At 44.1% G+C, this 19,574-nt stretch overlaps 1 long non-coding RNA gene and 2 other non-coding genes across 3 annotated transcripts; all 3 read right to left on the reverse strand.

Annotated features, from left to right (window-relative positions):
* Positions 1-508: 508 nt before the first annotated feature.
* Trnar-ucg (transfer RNA arginine (anticodon UCG)) lies at positions 509-580 on the reverse strand. The gene has a single exon. It is a non-coding gene; the product is annotated as a tRNA-Arg (tRNA).
* Positions 581-824: 244 nt separating this feature from the next.
* Positions 825-897, reverse strand: Trnar-ucg (transfer RNA arginine (anticodon UCG)). The gene has a single exon. It is a non-coding gene; the product is annotated as a tRNA-Arg (tRNA).
* A 5,452-nt stretch (positions 898-6,349) lies between these two features.
* LOC125756986 (uncharacterized) lies at positions 6,350-18,973 on the reverse strand. The gene is made up of 4 exons (XR_007414973.1): positions 18,717-18,973; positions 11,971-12,088; positions 9,723-9,922; positions 6,350-6,486 (listed from the first exon to the last, which is right to left on the reverse strand). It is a non-coding gene; the product is annotated as an uncharacterized LOC125756986 (long non-coding RNA).
* Positions 18,974-19,574: the final 601 nt, after the last annotated feature.

Below are 19,574 nucleotides of genomic sequence, written 5' to 3' on the forward strand. Positions count from 1 at the left end.
ACTGGTGAGCCTCCTAGTTCTTTTTCTCCACTGCGTGTCAACGCTTTTTTCATACAAATACCTGAAACCTTCTCTGCCCATCTACTCTCCTTCATTTTCCTCAGCCTCTCTTCGAATCTCATTTTGCTCTGCGCTTCCTCACTTCAAAGCCTGTCCATCCCATATCACCTTCACCGCCTCATTTGTCGTCTTCCGTGAGCGCCCAACGCGAGGCGGCCCACCGTCCTTTGATTTACATCCATTCCTGATTGCACCTCTGACTTCATGCACACCACTGAGTTCCCAATGTAAGCCCCGAACCATCGCACCCTTCCACAGCCCCGAAGCACCTCGTACCTATTGTACCCCATAAAGCTCTGTGCTTCATAATTGCAGCATTCCTCTTTCCCTTTGCTACCGATGCTTTCTCTTGTACCTCCATATATCTGTCCCCCTCATTTACCTGGTGCAGTCTTGCAGCGCCATCTGCACGCAGAGGCTGTAAGGCTAGGGTAACGTAAAGAAAAGTCGTCCGCGACAGGACTCGACCTGCAATCTTCTGATCCGAAGTCAGACGCCTTATCCATTAGGCCACGCGGACGTACTTCAACCTGCAGTTGTCTAGGTGGCGACGTTGTCGATGCGTTGAACTTATCGTTCTCTTTCTTTTTGTTATGTTTGGTCTATCTTAGTAAAGGTCGAAACAACTTGGCATCCATTGTCAAAAATTTGGAACTATGGACCTCATTTTTGTTTTCTAATAATTGGCGTACACAGAACTGGTGCAGTCTTGCAGCGCCATCTGTACGCAGAGGCTGTAAGGCTAGGGTAACGTAAAAAAAAGTCGTCCGCGACAGGACTCGAACCTGCAATCTTCTGATCCGAAGTCAGACGCCTTATCCATTAGGCCACGTGGACTTTTTTTTATCTTTATTGCCACCTTTGACATAACAGAAATTTACAAGCACTTCGTAACCAGTCTAAAATCACCAGCCTGGCTGCGACTGGCTTATTTAAAAGCGCTTCATTGCAGCCAACTCATCTAATAACACCCATTCGGGTTGTTCGTCCCTAGAATTGTACACATCTCTCATGTATACAATGCTTTCTGTGAAATATTCATGCGCAGATCGGCATCTTTATCTACATGACGCACAGCCATTCTTGTTCGCCACACGCTGTGAAGCACAAGCAACATAAACATGTCATAAGGCACATCATCTTGATTTTCCGTAGCCAAAAATCTAATACCGTATGGCGTGATTGGCAAGTCCTTTTTCAAGGTGCGCTGCAAAATGTCCCACAGATAGGCCACGTGGACACAAAACCTGCACTGTTTCTAGGTGGTGACGTTGTCGATGCGTTGACCTTATCGTGTCTTTCTTTTTTGTTATGTTTGGTCTATCTTATTAAAGGTCGAAAACAACTTGGCATCCATTATCAAAATTTGGAACTATGGACCATCATTTTTGTTTTCTAATAATTGGCGTACAAGAACTGGTGCAGTCTTGCAGCGCCATCTGTACGCAGAGGCTGTAAGGCTGGGGTAACGTAAAAAAAAAAAAAGTCGTCCGCGACGGACTCGAACCCGCAATCTTCTGATCCAAAGTCAAACGGCTTATCATTCATTCATTCATTCATTCATTCATTCATTCATTCATTCATTCATTCGTTCATTCATTATTTATACTTATTCACTAATACTGCAGGCCCAAAAAGGGCCCAACAGGCGGGCAAAAGTACACAAGGACGGGAAATAAATAAAGGCAGAGCAGTCGCATACTCAGCAGAAAATAACATTGATAAATGTAAAAAAAGAAACTGCAGCATAAAAAAGGCAAGATCAGCATACTTTCTTTAGAAGTGGCACTCCAAAGTAAGCAAAAAGTAGAAACATAATCAAACGAAAATTTTCACACACTCGAAATAAGACCATGTTGTAAAAGTAAGTCATACACATAATCATACCATAGACGCACAAATAAGTCAAGTGACACTGGCTTTTTAGACTAAGGATCAGGGAAACAGAAAATAACAGATAGTGAAGGTATAAAAATTGCACATCACGGTCAGAAGTTCAAACAGTTACATGTTCTAAGAAATCGGCGTATGTAAGGGGGAAAACGGTAGGTTGTTCCAGTCGGTGATAGTTCGCGGGAAGAAGGAATATTTGAAAAGATTACTGCGTGCCTGATAGGTTGTTAGAGAGTCAGCGTGACGATGCCGTGCTGTTCGAGCAGTAAGTGACATTAAATAAGGACTTGGGTTTATGGCAAAGAGTTTATTTTTCAGCGAAAACATTAATTTTAGTCTGTATTTTTTGCGTACCTGTAGCGTTTACAAGGCTAGTATCTTGCAAGCCATCCCGATCGGCGAGATAAAGACGACGACGCTTGTTGGCGGTTATCGGAGACCTCACTCGCTCTGATCCCGAGCTTCAAAGATGCTATTTAGGACTCTGTGAAGAATAGAATAAATTTCCAGGCGAGAACGAGCGTAATTAACGGGCCCATTTACAGCAAGTGAAAGCTTTTATCTTTTTTTTTTCCAGGTGAGGGCACTGCTGAAAGAAGTTTAGGCAGTCGACCAATATTTTTGGGGCTGCAGCTCGCAGTTATCAGCCACGCAACTGCCTATGTGGATGTCTTGCTACAAAGCCGAATTACAAAACTTTTCAGAGCCAAGGCATAGCGGCGACCGAAATTCGCGACACCGGCACGAGTCCCACTTTCTCGATTCGGCGCGCGATGTCGGAAAACGGAAACGTGGCCGCCATAATCGGATGTGCCGTAATTCAGGCTGTTGCCGTCCTTTAGCGATCTTAACCCGCAGCTGTCAAGCTTTTCTTTTTTTGCGATAGCAATTATATACACTCCATGCGAATTTTTTGCTTTCGCCATGATCTTCCTCCTCAAGTCCAAATCGCGATTACATCACCCCGCGCGTCGTACTCCATATGCAAGTGAAAGTGCGCGAGCGCTGCCGACGAACGGGGCTTAAGCAGAGGTGAAACGAGCCGACCGTCTCCTTCGCGCTGGGCACATGGAGAGAAGAGCCGGAGGGTTGGGGAGGGGGGGGGGGGCTGCGTAAGTCCGACAGGAAGTGCGTGCTTTGTACCAGCGGGTGTGGTCGCGTGTGCCGCGATATCTTCAGAGGGTATCAGCAGACGGCTCATACCTTTGTAGGTGTTTGTGCTAATTGCAAAACTTTCGTTGAAGCCATAATAGTGGCGGATCTAGACGGGGGAGGTGGCGGTAGCGGCGATCGCCCCCCCCCCTTCCTCCAAAGCCAGCCCCCGCCCCCTCCCTTCAGTGCCTGTCGTCCACCTCCTTTGTCAGGCTGCCTGTTGAGTTGCCCCTTTGTCAGGTTCCTTTGCCTGCCACTGCCCAAAGGGGTAAGGAGGATATTGTCCCTGCTCTCTACCTCTCTCCTCATCGCCCTACCCTTTCCTACTTCCCTATGCACATTTCCAACGAAGACTTCTTAGGCGCCGCCATAATCTGGGTTGTTGTAAATATGCGTGACCCCCAAAATGCACTGCTGAGGAGGTGGCTTCAGCCCTTGTACTCCCCCCCCCCTTCCAATGTAGACACCTGGATCTGCCCCTGAGCCATAGATAGGTCACGTCTCTTACTGCAGTGGCTGCGTTTCCTGAAGGAGTGAGCTGCTGGCCTATACTCGTATAAAATTCCTATTTGTTGCTATCGGATTCATTATTTCGCTCTCGCGTGAAACTGTGACTTTTTTTTTAACGTGCGGCAGTTTTCAAGTTGCACGTTCGTGGAGAGCAAATGGTTCGGCTGGGCAACGTGATAGCAGAGGGTCGCAGTGCTCTGGGCAACGCGCGAGGATTTGACTACAAGCCGCAGCAGCAGAATAAGCGCAATTCCACAGTGCGTTAAACCTGCATTTGTTTCGTCTCTACACGTGACACTTGGCAAGGCGTCTAATTGTGATTGCTGCACCTCAGGCTCAACAAAATTTAATTTTTTTCACGCAAAAAAAATTTTATGTTGCCGTATTAGTCGAGCATTCTTGTGGCATTTTCAGTTTAAAATTAATCCTTCGGTAACTATGCCTTGCATGAAAAGTGGAATTTCAGTTTCGATATAACGAAGTAAATTACCGCTTTCATCAACTTCGCTGTATTGAGGTTTAACTGTTCTCTGCACTGTTCGAATGGGATTAAGTCATTTTTATTTTTAACGTGCGTACGAGAGTGACATCATCAGTCGACATGACGTCTGCCCATCTTGACATAAAACAAAGTTCTGTTTCACTCAGGGAATTTTAGCAAAAGCACTCAAAAACCTGGGAAACTCGGGGTAATTAGGAATGTCAACTCGGTAGACACCCTGTGTATATATAGATATATATATATTAATATTAATATATATGGTGCACTGTGTATATACATATATACACAGAGTGTATCCCGTAATTAGAACGAAATATTTAAAACAAAAGTGGTTAAGCATAGAGAAAGGGAAACAACCAGGGGTGTGCGAATAGTGAAATTTCATCTCGAATCGAATAGTACCGAATAGTGGCCAAAATGACGAATTTCTAATCCAACATCGAATACAAAAGGTTTTATTGAAAATTCAAACAAAGAAGAACGGTAATGCTGCGCTTTATCGTCATGAGTGCTCCGGGCCCAAAAAATCTTCGGCCGCCCGTTCACAGCAGCGTTTTAACTGCGCGCCAGAACGATGGGAGTTTCTGAACGAGTGGTGCGATGCAGCAGTGGCGACTGCACAGCGTGAACAAATTTTCACATACCAAGCCAATCACGGAGGTTTTCGCGGGCAAAATTCGGCATAGAGTTTCCTAATATTAACTAGAGGGAACTCTGACGCTGCGATCGTTTAGCCACCGTGGTAATGATGGGTAGTACACGGATTTGCCTAGTCTTCGTGCTTTCGGGCTTCGTACGCACTTTTGGCTGTGTTTATTGTTGTGTTTTGGTTTCGTTTCGGGTAAAAGAATGGATCGTTGTGAACTTCGTGACCACATATGAATTGGTGAGCTTTAAAAGGCTAAGTGGTAAAGTGGAACTGCTGAACGTTTGCTTGAAATTCGGGACGTTTTACGGCGCTTGCGGCATAAGCGACCGAACTTCGCCAGAAGTCAGTGTCTTGGTTTCGGAAGCGAAGTTGTGAAGGGCTTGATAGTTCTCTCGTGTGTTCTTTTTGCTTGCGGAAATGGCATAATCTCCTTTAAAAAACATGTGGTCATTTTGAACCAGGATATCGGCACAAGTTTTAACGAAAGGCGTACTGTAAAGGCGTTAGAGTTAGTTTCAGCAACCCCACCCTAAGCAAGTTGCACCGTTGCCCTTTGTCGCGTTTTAGGTATTCGTCATATCGAATTATTCGAAACTTCGAATACTAGCTCTTCGAAAGTCGAATCGAATTATTCGATTCGATTTCGAAACTCGAATATTCGCACACCCCTAGAAAGAACTTAAAGAGCGGCGGTCACTGCCACAGAGTAGCAAATTGGGCGAGTTTGAAAATATTCATGATGGCCAAACGGAGCACCCCTACTGAAACGATCCGTATATGCGGATCCATACATACGGAATTATTGGACTACGGAAAGCCGCATGATGCGGAATCCGCATCTTACGGCAAGCCGTATCGTGCGGAAAGATGCGGACATCCCCAGCTTATGGAAAGTGCCATATCATGCGGAAAGATGCGGACATCCCCAGCTTATGGAAAGTGCCATATCGTGCGGAAATATGCGGACAACAGCAGCTTACGGAAAACCGCATAATGCGAAAATCAGATGGACGTCCTAGATCTCGTGGAAAGCAACATAAGAGGCAATTGGCATTCACGTTGTTTGTAAAGCTGTACTGTGTAGAAATCGTGTGAATATTTCTTTTCAATGTTGCATGAAGGTGAAATATGATTGGTATCTAGACACAGCCTTGATGAGCAAACAGGCTTTTAGAAGAAACAAATGTGTTAAGAAGCTACTGAATTAATATGCTGGACATCATAAGCTGCAGTCATACTGCAATGAAATAATGCAGGGTTTTATGTAATAGAAAAAACACCAGCTAAAACTCTCCCTGCTTAGGACGGCATAAAATTTAGCTTTTGGTAAAATTCAATAAAATTAGTCTTCGCATAAACACAGAATTTACATGCTCTTCAAAACCAGCCCGCTGCAAGGACTAAAACTTGTTTTATATAGCACGTTCTAGCTGTGTCAATTTGCATACCTCAATTGACTGTTCAAATGAGGTGACCTTGCACCATCACTTCACGAGTTGTATCTCACCCATGGAAAGATGGTGCAAAACAATGTGCAACAACAGGACTTTAAAAATGAAAACTTTATAATGAATTAATATTCATGCCGTTTTGAAAGCCTCACACTGGAATCATTTCTTAAGGACTTTAAGCAGGTCCCCCAAATGGCGAACGAGATTCTGGTGGCGCTGTGCCTCCAGGACGTTGCTTGGATGCGCCTTGAGGTGTTCTCCGTAGGCATCTGCATGCATAAATCATAAACACATGATGTCAGACGCACATGTAAGCAGCTTAGTTCACATGCAGAAGAAATAACACACAGAATGATGCTGAAAAAGAAATGCACATACTGCTTTTTATGTATTTGTGTGAATAGAAAAGGAAAAAGCACGAGTGAGCTCCACCGCATGCAAAAAATGTAATGGCATGCTTATTGCATAGAAAATAACTAGGTGCTTCTTACTATTTTGAACATATTTATGTGTAGTAAATCTGGTGAAATCTCATTACGTAAAACCTTGAATTAAATGTCTCCTGTATACTAACAAAAACAAGTATTGCCAGTAAAAGCCCTAAATGAGCATTTAGTAATGTGTACATGTGCATTTACTTCCCTTAAACTTTAGTTTGCAATAATACCATCTTGAACAGCTTTGTAACATGAAATGCTGCAAGTTATGAAGCTGAAAAAGCAGCACACAAGTAGGCAGGTCTGTGCCAGCCAGACCAAAACAGCCCACCAAACAGAAATAGGCATAAGCGAACGGCAAGCTTTAGAATTAATCAATTCGTGTCATAAAAAATTGAATACAACTGCACAATGTGGAGCATTCTCTATCAAAAGCATAATAGCACATCATAAACAAAGGTAATTTATTGGCATACTCAAGACATATAGAAAGTGAATTGCAATTGAGCTGGAAGAGTATGGTAGCATAGGTGATTTCCCCTACACAAAATCAAATTTATTATGTGAACTCTGGCAATTAGAAATCAAAATTATTACACTGTTGGAGACTTGAAAAACCAAAAAGTACTTGCGTTCATGAACACTGACGATATATCCAATAGAAAGATCGACTAGAGAAATATTTAACCACCTATCCACAAATTTCTAACACACCCCTAGAAAATACCTAATCGGCGCTTATGACACAGCAGTGTAATATCATTGTTAGAGAAATGACATGGAATAGCACCCCGCTCGAGTACAATAAGACTAATTTTCAAACTCAATTATGCAGAAAAAAACAAAGCACGAAGCAAAGCAAAGCAACGGACATCTGGCAACCTAACTGCCATCGCAGGACGGGAAGTTCAGAGTGCGCATTACAAGGGAACGATAATAAAATTTGGTTGACAGAATTAGTGCTGCAGTCATAATGCAAGTAAGTGCACCATCTGGTTAACCCTAACCAGCATAGGAAGAAAAATTATAACACTGAATCCTGTGATCCAAGGCCACGAAATGCAGTAAGGACTGTCTGTGGAACGAGAAGAAACATTTCAAATGGCTACAAGAAAAAATTACGTTTAGTTATATTTCCTTTTTGCCAGTATCTTCAACTTTTCAATGTAAACATGTGCCCCAGTCTAAGGTGTATAAAATATTTATGTACAGTTCACACCATTTATAACGCAATCGTTTACAGTGCAGGACCAGTTATAATGCAGTTTTTTTCTGAATTCAGCATACCCTCCCATAAAGCACCACGTATACACGCATGCTTACTGTGCAGTCCCCCCACATGAAACACCGGCTATAAGGCGGCTGCCGCAAAATTCTCAGAGACACGGAGCGAGTGCGCTTCGGATCAGCCTGGGCGAGAAGAACCACAGCGTTATGGAGGATGAGATGCAGCGAATGAACAGGAAACAGTGGAAGAAAAAAAAAAGAAAAACAAGGGGGGCATCATGGTGTGAGGAGGGGAAGTGATTGCCTAGGCAACAGAAAAGCCTTTGCTCCCTTTGCTCTGGCTGCTTGTTGTGTGTGTGCTGCGCTCGGAAGGGCCACCCGTGTCGGCATGAAGTGCACGTAACTGCTGTTTGGCTCTTCGGTTTTCTGTCGGGAAAACAGTCTCATCGTAGAGCGAGATATTGTACGTGCGACCTCTATTCCCCAGCAAGTGATAATGTTTTGAGACACGACAGAGCTTTTGCCTTTGCCACCAGCAGGTGGACTTACAAGCTTGGAAGACTCTTTCAGGATAGTTGGCGTGACTTTCCCGATCGCGGACCGGAACTTCGTTTCACACCTGCTGCCCACTGTTTAGGACAAGAGTGCAACATCTTCTACGCCCGATATCCGTGTTGTTTGGGGCAAACTCCCACACGCTAGGCCTAATGAGCACTAGCTACCTAGTCGTTAGTGTCTGCGGACAATCAAGGTTGCAGTTTGGTGCCGAGTCAATGAAACGTTTTGCAGTTGTTGCATTTAGGAGTGACTTAAATCTTCACCAAAAACTAGGGAGTGCATGTGCAACACTAGATTGGTGGTTCATGGTTGCCACTGTTTTTTGGACATCGCCCCCGGAATTTCAATAGCCTTTCGACGTATACTTTCTGGCCAGTGTGGTACCACAGCGAAGTTCGCATAAATGTGGAGGTCTGAAAGAGTCAGTCAGCGGCTTTCCACTACGGCACTCTTTCTTTTTGTTTTCTTGTTTCCGCGTTCACTATGTCGACACTGCAGGTCCGCAGACATTAACCTTTCAACATTGGCAAATTTATGCCCAAGTTGCATGCCTAGATAGTCGGAATCATGCGGGTGCCTGTTGGTCATGTTTTCCAGATGTACAGCCTTTCACAAATGTTGTTTGTTTACAGGGCAGTACCGCTTATAGTGCAGATATTTGCGACTCTGGCAACTTGTTATAAGCGGTCCATGCTGTACCTGGTTTATTCAATGAATGTGCTGATATGGTTTTTTGGCAAATAATGGCCATTTATGCATCATTTATCTGTAACGAGACCGTTTGACCAGTATGCCACTGCATCTGATTCACTGGATGTGATCAATGGAATATGTAGCATCCATGATGCAACGGATACCCAATTTTTCACCATACGTGCTGACCAACCAAGGTGCTTATGATAACAATGCCAAGCATACATGCAGGGCCTCCCGTGAGTAAAATTTCAGCATTTAATCTATGCTAGGCTCATTTGTGCTCTTACGCCCGGAACAACTCAAGTATAATGCAAAATGTTGGCAGCATAGCGAATTTTCCTGATGCATCTGAACATTTACTGAGGTGACAAAGCTACAGTAGTCTGTGGCGGCAGCCACAACCATTTTGAAACTTCTGAACAGCTGCACCACTTGGGGCCACTAACAGCACTGGTGCAAAAGCCGACACTACCTGGCTAGAGAAATTACCACACTTGTCACCCCTATTCCTCTAGCCACCCCGGCTGAATCTCACCCACTATTCAGCACGTGTGACAGGACAAAAACGAAACCATCCAGGCACTCACACTGTAGAGCATGAAGTTCCTCTGGGGGTGGTCACCTCCTTTCTCCTTGATGAAACAGCAGCATAGTGCACTGGTATGCACTACTGGCGCAGGTTTTCAATGCACCACAGTAGCCTTCCTGTTTGTGTCACAGAGAGCTTGGGGTCCTTAGGTCTCTACTGGAGACCACTGCCGCTTCTGGTTTTCTGCTTAAGATCAACCTGCACAAGGTCGTAGATGAGGTCTTTAGAATTGTAAATTATGATAGCCGAATTTCTACAGCAAATGAAAACACTCCCATTTTCCAGAAGGCACATTGAGGCATCCCTTCTTAAAGTTAAGGCCCTGCATTTGCAACCTCTATTTTAGTTCTTTTGTTTTGAAGCTGCGCTTGTCTTCGAACGTGTTAGTTCACTATGCACTGTATGTAAAAAAAGCTCATCCAGCACAACCACAACCCTAACTGGACAGGCAAGCAACGTTAGCTGAATGTTCTGGACGGCTTCTTTATGAAATGGCTTATGTTGACACTGATGGTGGTACTACACTGAAAAATATGCAAAGATTTATTAATCATTAAAGGGACCGATAACTGGCCAGAACGTGTCATAGATCCTGGCGGAAATATAAAGACCGTGAATTGCAGGGCATGCTTTTCGCAATTTGAGTAGGATTAAATTTTTTAATTGCGTTTAAAGGTAAAAAAACAGTATGTCATGCATCCTAGCAGAAGATGCCTGATGATGTGTATCGAGTCGTTCTGTTTGCTGTACAGTAAAAGTTCGTTAATTTGACTCCCGTTAATTCGGAAAATCGGTTCATTTAGACACGTCATCTGGTCCCTGTAAATATACGCTTCATTCTATGAGACTGGGCGCTCTTCCCCTGGCATGGTGAAGAGGAGCACTCGGCCAGGAAGAGAGACGAGCTGACGAACGAAGCATAGAGAAGGAAAAAGTGAAACCAGAGAGGGCCTGTACTGTATCATCAAACGCGTGTAACTCCACTATTACGGCACAGTTTCAAAAAATTCTCATGGTTATGTGTTCGTTGTAGACTTATGCACAACTGCAAAACCACAACTAAATTTCGACCTCTGGGTGGTTTAGGGCCGTTTAAAGTAGCAAGCTTGAGACATTTGCATTTGTTTGGCACATGATTTGTCACAGTGATATCCGATATGTTAACCTCGTTTCGAATGTACGTCGTGTGCCTTTATTGTATATGTAACCACCAGTAACTGTGGTTACGAAGCAACATGGCACAGCCCATGCAGCCATGACCGCCCACTTCAATCCGAAGTCGTTTGCTGCTTGCCCCCAACCATCAGCCACAAATAAACGGTAAAGTCAGCTATAGCTATGAACCACGTTACGCTGAGAACAAAGCATCAGGTGTGTTTTGTCATTATTGAGATCAGTTGTTGTTTAGTCACATGTGTTAAGCCTTGTCACCAAGAACTTGAGAGTACATTGTGGAAACAATGTAAAATAGTCACAAATACATTGCTGTCGAAGCATGAGGATGCAAATGTAAAGCAAATAGAAGTGCCACTTTAAAAGTGCCACTCTTCACATTTATATTCTAATTACTACAAAACACCCCCTATACTTTCCTTGGCACTGCTGTCTGTTAGTTCCCATTAATATTGTGTCTAACAAAGAAAAACGAGCCCTTAAAAAGTAATCTTCTTTCCTTCATTCATAGCGAGGGTCTCGTTCTGGCAGACATGATGCCTTCAAGTAGTATGCGAGGGATTATTGGTCAGCTGCCTGCTCGTAAATAGATAACGTGCTACGTGACGCCAAAAAGGCAAAAAAAAGAGTGTTCCACACTCGCCGCCATGGCTGCGACTGGCGCTGACTGACACTCTTAAGTTTCAATTCACATATATACCCTATAAAGTGGACGGGGAGATGACCGCCGCCGTAGCCAGTGGTAGAGCATAGGACGCGTTATTCGAAGGTCGCAGGTTCGGTCTGCCGGCGGCAAGTTATCTTTCGTCCACTTTACATTCTTCACATTTTATTCTAATTACTACAAATAACACCCCCTATACTTTCCTTGGCATTGCTGTCTGTTAGTTCCCATTAATATTGTGTCTAACAAAGAAAAACGAGCCCTTAAAAAGTAATCTTCTTTCCTTAAAAATTACAGGCCACACAGTGCACGATGACAACTTGATAAATTCGACGTGAAAGGCACGCGCTTCAAGTCGTGCTGTCATGTTTTCGTTTTCCCTGTTCTGCTACCAGCTTACTTTACTTACCCAGCACATGTGCAGAGATGCCATGAAAACACCAAGCAGCTGATGCAGCATGGATGAATACATCTTCAGGAATTTCCGCCCTTCCTACTGGCAAAGCCACCCTGCAGCCCCCACAGTGCTGCAACCAATTTGTGAGATGAGCATAGTTTACTTAATGTTTTTCAGTCACAGTATACATGCAAGACACAGAAGCATTCTATAGGGAGCTTGCACCAACGGTGGCAATGAGGTAGCACCCATTTTGTTGTCACAGCCAGTTGAGCTGGCAATCGGGGAAGTGCGTGCAGTTGTGGGTTGTAGTAGTTGCATGCAAAGTATGGCAAAGTCACAGTCACAGAAAGATGGTTGCAACGTCTTCAAGATGCCGAAGGTGCGCCTCAGTGAGCACAAGACGAAGGAGCTATCAGAACAGTGCCAGCGTGGATGGCTCTAGCGCATAGGCAACCCTGACAAGCATCACGTTTGTCCTCATTGCTTCTTTAGGGTAGGCAAATGCACACAAAATGTATCAGGTTCTGCTGTGACGACCCAGGATCGTTGTGGCTTCATGTGTAAGGTCCCTTTTTAATGAGGCCTTCACTGTTTCTGCAACTGGGCCACTGTACAGACGAATTAAAACAATGATAAAATTAATATTTACCAGTAGTTCGAGCGTCCTTACAACTTGCTCATGTCATGACCACGACGCTATCGGCCCCAGCTTTTCTCGTAGGCTCGTGTAACTAGCCACTTCTCACAGTGTTGTGGCCTAGAGCCGTTTATGACTTCACTGCTGCTGCATGACAAAGCTCGACAAAACGTAAGGCAAGTAATTCGCAAATGTCCGAGGCGTCAACACGTGGCCACAGGTTTACGTACATGATGCAGTCGGCTGCATGAAGTGTGAACGGGTGAGGATAAATGGCTTTTTTCGTTGTATCGTAAGGATCCTTCCAGAAGGGTGCTGCTGAGTACATATTTGCTGACCTCATGCTCCTTGCTCAAACTAATGTCAAAGATTGCAACCTCAATGTCATCAAGGAGATCACACCAGTATGTACTGTACTTGCGCTTCTTTCCATGAAGCTACCGCACGCGCTCCCAGAAAAGCTTCGCGAAGTCCCTAAAGAGACCGAAACGTTTCAGTAGCTCTGTTTAGTCCACTACACACGAAACAGAGAAACTCCGAAAGCCAAGCATAGTTTACCTACCAGAAGAAAGTGCTGAGGATAGACGTGATGCTTGTTGGGACTGTCCTGTGCGTGAGCCATTTACCACGACACTGCTCAAAATAAATCCTTGTCTTGTCGTGCTCGTTAAAGGAATACTGACACGATTTTGAGACATTGAAAAAGGGACATTTTTTGTTTCTTCCGTATGCAGCGATAACGCTGTCCACACACCAGAGTTGAATATCTATAAAATATTTTAATTTGACTTTGAAGTTTTCGTTGCTGAGCATCTGCAAGCCAGCCCCACTGCAATGGACATTATCCCAACGAGTCAAGACAGTTCCCCTGAGTTAGCGAGTTCTGCATCCTGCATGCAGCCTAAATCATAGAAATCACTGTCAGAGTCACTGGACGACAATTTGCTCATCGTTGCTTACGTGCACAACGAGCAGATGACGGATTTGCCCCTAGTACGTCGCGAGTTTCTGTATCCCCGTGACGTCACACTGCTATGAAACGTCACTGAGAAGCCGCCCCCTCGATATCGAAACCGAATGTGTCTTTTTAAGGTAGCGGTAATTAAAATATATATGATGCATTCCCAGGCACCACAATACTCGCTTTAGGTTTCTCGACACCAGTATTTTTTTAGAGAAACAATACGAAAATTTTTAAAATTCGTGTTAGTATCCTTTAAGGGGTAAGGCAAAATTTAAAAAAAATCACTTTTTTGTTGTTTGCAATTTGGGAAGTGTATCCTTTTCTCCATATTTTGCATATTCGTGCTTTTCTTTGAATGTTTTTTTTTGTAGCTGAGAACCTCATTTTCCGAAAGCAAGTAGTGAGTGAACACGCACCCAAGACAAGCGTCGTGCACTCAGTGCTTTACAGTCCATTTTCCTGAATTGTCGGCTAACTTTCTGCATGCCTAATTTTTCAGCAAAGACAATCCGAAGATGCTGTGTGCGTCCTTTATTCCCATTCGTGGTTCAGAGCGCGTCTATTCAAACAATTTTAGCTCCTAGCTTCATACACCTTGTGTCTGGTCGTGCCAATCGTAAGTTGAGATGCTGAGATAGAGAAAGCCTTCAGCGACAGTAATTTCGTGGCAACTAATTCAGTTGTCTTGTAAATGCAAATAATGCTAGCAACGTACTGAGGTGCCGAACACTGAACCATCACACTCTTCGTCATTGAATCCCAGCCTTTTCAGCGTCCTTCAAGGCAACTCGCGCACAGGGTGACAACGGGTACGCTCTAATGGGCATCAATATTATTTGTGATGCAATTAACAGAACTGCGCATGCAAACTGTGTGGTGCAAGTGTTCAGCTAAACCGAATTGTGTCGCAAAGTCCTTGCTCTTTGTTTAGGCTTCAGAGTCTTAAAGATTGCGATGATGATGCTTTTTTTTTTCATCTATTGATGGCAGTATCACACGTGCCAAAATTCTGAAATCATTAGGACTGAAGCCTGGCCAAAGCACAGTAAATTTGCTGAAAGAAGTTGACCACAATCGACGATAGATTGTGACAGAGCTGCATGACAGCTCACATAAGAACTGCACAAGGGGAGAAATTCGGCCTTGTTGGTAAAACATTAGGAAAAACTAAATTTAGCGCAAAATGACACAACGACGAGAAGGGAGGACACAAAACGTGCGCTAACTTTCAACAAAATGGTTTATTATTCCAACCGAAGCACAAATATATCAGTGGTGATGCTCAAAACGCTACAGCCATATGTCATGCGCAGAGAACTTTTTGACATTCTGATTTTAACAGGAGACGTGCAGAGAAGGCGATATTTTCTTATAACCTTTTAATACAAGCTATGCGCACCAACCACAAAACTAATGCATGTTCAAAAAAATACAATTCTTTTTCTGACAGGGGACGGCATGCTTACACAATCGCTACCCAACTTTGGCGATTTTGGCGGCCTCTACTATTAGTCTCGTTAGTTCATCACGGTTGGTCAATAACACCTTGGTGTTCCCAAAACCCGGGGCGCGACCCACAAGCTCTGCAATGCATCGTGAGCCAGCCATCGTTAACCCTTCTTCACAAGGCTGAGTGCTCTCGTACCTGTCAGTTTAGACAGCGCCCCGTCTGTCCCGACGTACTGCTTTCCGCAAGAGAGGGGAATCTGATTCACCACCGCCTACCTACAGTCCACGAACTGAGTCCTATGTCTTATCTTGCAAGCAGAGGCGTCTTGCGGTGCTGGACTACTCAGTCTGCAGGTAGAATTAAGCTTAATTCGATTAATTCTATCTGCAGACTGAGTAGTCCAGCACCGCAAAACGCCTCTGCTTGCAAGATAAGACATAGGACTCAGTTCGTGGACTGTAGGTAGGCGGTGGTGAATCAGATTCCCCTCTCTTGCGGAAAGCAGTACGTCGGACAGACGGGCACTGTCTAAATGACAGGTTACGAGAGCACTTCAGCCTTGTGAAGAAGGGTAACGATGGCTGGCTCACGATGCATTGCAGAGCTTGTGGGTGCGCCCCGGGTTTTGGGAACATCAAGATGTTATTGACCAACCGTGATGAACTAACGAGACTAATAGCAGAGGCCGCCAAAATCGCAAAGTTGGGTAGCGATTGTGTAAGCATGCCGTCCCTGTCAGAAAAAGAATTGTATTTTTTAACATGCATTAGTTTTGTGGTTGGTGCGCATAGCTTGTATAAAAGGTTATGATAAGAAAATATCACTTCTCTGCACGTCTCCTGTTAAAATCAGAATGACAAGAAAGTTCTCTGCGCATGACATCTGGCTGTAGTGTTTGAGCATCACCACTGCATATATTTGTGCTTCGGTTGGAATAAACCATTTTGTTGGAAGTTAGCGCACGTGTTGTGTCCTCCCTTCTCGTCCTTGTGTCATTTCGCGCTAAATTTAATTTTCCTAATGTCACATAAAAGCAAGGCAAGCAAGACTACAGGCTCCAAAGGGGAAAAAAAATGACTTTGGCAATGATTACCAAGCTTGTAGGTACTAAATAAAAGTTTAACGTTGTTTGTGGCAAGAGATCCCCTTTCAGTTGTTTTCTTACTTTAACCTTGATTGACTTCAAACTATGTTTTTTATTACTTAGCTACCATTATTTTCCATGTATTTCAAGATAACTAGTTCATTATTTTTCTTTGTATTCAGCCTAAGTGCATACAAATACTGTACCAGAATTGAAATTAGGCACTTACCTGTTTTTGTGTTACAAATTTTGAAAGATGCAAATTAACCCAAAATTTAGGTGCTAGTGGTAAAAAGTTCACTGAAAAAGTGATAACAATCAGATTTTAATGAATCTGGTACAGTTGAAAGAGTGCCAAATTTTGAAGAAAATTATTATTGTATTATGTGGATAACTCTATTAGGTTTTGAAAAAACTGTTCCTCGACATGGTCAAAAATGCATGGTATGTATAGGGTTTACCTTGTGCCCTTCAGTGTGTTGTAGACGCAGCAACCATCTTTCTCCAACTGCAACTTCCTTGTCTTACTTTGGGTGCAACTTCTACAGTAGAGTAGCTATATGCTCGCTACAATACAAGGGGAACATATACCACACAGTGCATCATCACGGCAGAACCTTTGAAGCGGGAGCTGCTGCCGTGTGCACTTTCCCGACTACCACGTCAACTGGCTATGACAACAAAATAGCCACCTATATCCCCCACCGTGTAAGCTTCCTATAGGAACGCCGACATTTTTTAAAGATAGAACTCAAACAATGGTTAATGTTGCCCCCAGTGTGAAGTGTTCCTAGCAGCAAGCATGTTGCCACAACATTCACGTAACTTCTCAATGTGGCGGCGACAACGTTTCAACATTTGGTGCTATAAGGTTATTGCCAGTGCACATGAGGAATTGAAAATCTATTTCAAACACACCTGAATGAGTGGAAAGTAAGCATGCAGCGGTCTTTTGTGAGGTGTTCAATGTAATAGCATAGTTTGCTTTGCTAAAAAGCACGCCTATGCTTAATCTATTTGATATATGCTTCAACTATTTGATATGTACGCTTGTGAGGACTACGAGAGAGAACATCGAATACATGTTGAATCAATGATTACCAATATAAATGTGACTTACTGAACAGCAAGGGATACCTTTTCGCTTGAGCAATTGTTTATGAACACTATTGCGCTTGCCAACTACATATAGTCCAAAATAGTCGTAAATAAGCCAGTTGGTATGAATGCATAGTAATGAACAGCGCAAAGTATGAACGACAGACAAAAGGAAGAACAATGCAGGACGAGCACAGACTGTCAACTGAAAAATTTATTGCGCAGGAACCTTGCCTAAATAACATTAGCCGCACACCTCGTGCAAATGAGGAGCCGGTTAGAAAAAACAGTTACGAAATCAATGAAGCTGTTGATTTTGTAACTTGCTTTTTCTAACCGTACCCTCACGTGCACGAGGTGTATGGTTAATGCTATTTAGGCAAGGTCTTGTGCAATAAATATTTCATTTGACAGTCTGTGCTTGTCCCGCATTGTTCTAACTTATGTCTCTCGTTCTTGCTTTATGCTGTTCATTACTATGCATTAAGTCACCCTGAACTTTAAATGCTAACTTCAGTGCTTACACTCGTATTGCTGACCACTGTACTATAGCACAAATTGGGCAAGAAAAGCATAACAGAAAAGCCTGTTGCTAAAAGTATGCAAACATAGGCGTTCTAGTGCAAACAAGATGCGGACAGAAGGGTGAGACGTAACTGTGTGCTGGTCCTGTCGTTACATGTCAACCTTCTGTCCTTGTCTTGTTGCGCTAAAACACGCACATGCCTGATGAGCTAGTCAGATGAAAAATTCTCCTGCATCGTACCTATAAATCTTTGCATCAGCAACTCCACAGCACTGTGATAATCACACCACTGCCACACAGCAGCGTAATGTATTCTACTACATGCTGGCAGCACATTAATGTATAAAAAGCGAACCTCTGACAGAATATGAAGTCTCACATTGTGCATGCAAGTTTTCATAACCGTCAGATGTCCAACGTGGATGCTGGCTGGTGCAATATCACTGACACGCGAAGGCGACGTGCATATACACACAAAGATTCTTTTAACACCTCTCCCTACAGAAGGCAAACACACGATTACGTTTAACTAGCTCAAGCCAGCGTTCAAGCGCATAATAAACACTTCACCGTGAATGTAGGCTAATTATTACAATTTAAGTGGTTGGCTAGCTGAATTGAGCCACGTTACAAATTATATAGCCCATGAACGTGAGCAAAATGCTGCCCAGCAGCAAATGGCGCTGCAGGCTTTGATTTATCAACAACAAACGAAGCAAGCGCCACTTGCGTCCTGCTGACTGCAATGCACATGAGAAAAAATCGATCATCACACACATGCATGTTCTCGCAGTTCTCGCGAATTCGCTCCCGTAAGGCCGTGCCGATGCGCCATGGCTACGCTCAGATCAGCGTAGTCGAAGCGAATCGGAAACGCGCACAATGTCGTCGCTCGCAAAGGTGCGTAAGGCTGCCTCTTTACGACGCCACGTCCGAGTGCGGTAACAGAGCCTTGCGCTGAGTAGCATACTTTACATAATAAGCTGTCCCACTTACCTTTAGTTCCTTTCGCACTGGCGTGTAGCAGGTGGCCACGGGCGTCAGCCATGGAGTCATTCGAGCGCCCGCACATTTCGTTGATACCTTGAACGACTCGTACTTCATCGGCACTCCGAGAACAGCGGGAATTGCACGCAATCTTTGCACACCGCACAAACGAGGAACGAAGCTTCCTTACGTAAATTTAACGCTTTTACCTTCAATCTTCTTGTGGACGAGAACACGCGCGAAACGCTCGCAAACAAAGGCAAATAACATCTGGCTTCGGCTATGGATGGATCTAGCTTGATTTGTTGTTCGTGAAAAAGAAAAAGAAAACGTCGCCGTGTGAAGTTGTTAGAGAACGCATGTTATTGGCAAAATAGTTAAAAAATAATGACGTCTTCAAGAAAAATTTATACGAGAAAAGGTAAATAATTTTTCAGTAGCTTTTTTTTCTTTTTGTTCTAGCAGACGACAGGTTTCTACTGCTTGTACCACGGACGTAGTAGTGCGGCTTTACGATCGATGCTTGCCGCCGAAGCAAAAACTCTACAGTAGTGTATGTACGTCCTCAGTGAATAGCAGGATGACTCCAAAGCAGTAACACTTTTACGTAATGCAGTATGTGATCTTGCAAGGCATGATGTTTCGTTGCGTTGAAGCAAAGTGAAGCAAGTAGAGCACTGCACGGGCCGATTTTTCCGGCCCGGGCCCGGCCCGGCCCGAAAATGCCATGCTCCGGCCCGCCCGAGCCCGGCCCGGTGTTCTTAATGTGGCCCGTACCCGGCCCGGGCCCGAAAGGTTTGGGCCCGGCCCGGCCCGGCCCGTTTCAGCTAGTTATGCCTTGAGCATAAAGGAGGCACTGTCCAAACT

Source organism: Rhipicephalus sanguineus, chromosome 1 (genome assembly GCF_013339695.2).
Source record: "Rhipicephalus sanguineus isolate Rsan-2018 chromosome 1, BIME_Rsan_1.4, whole genome shotgun sequence".
NCBI classification, from domain to species: Eukaryota; Metazoa; Arthropoda; class Arachnida; order Ixodida; family Ixodidae; genus Rhipicephalus; species Rhipicephalus sanguineus.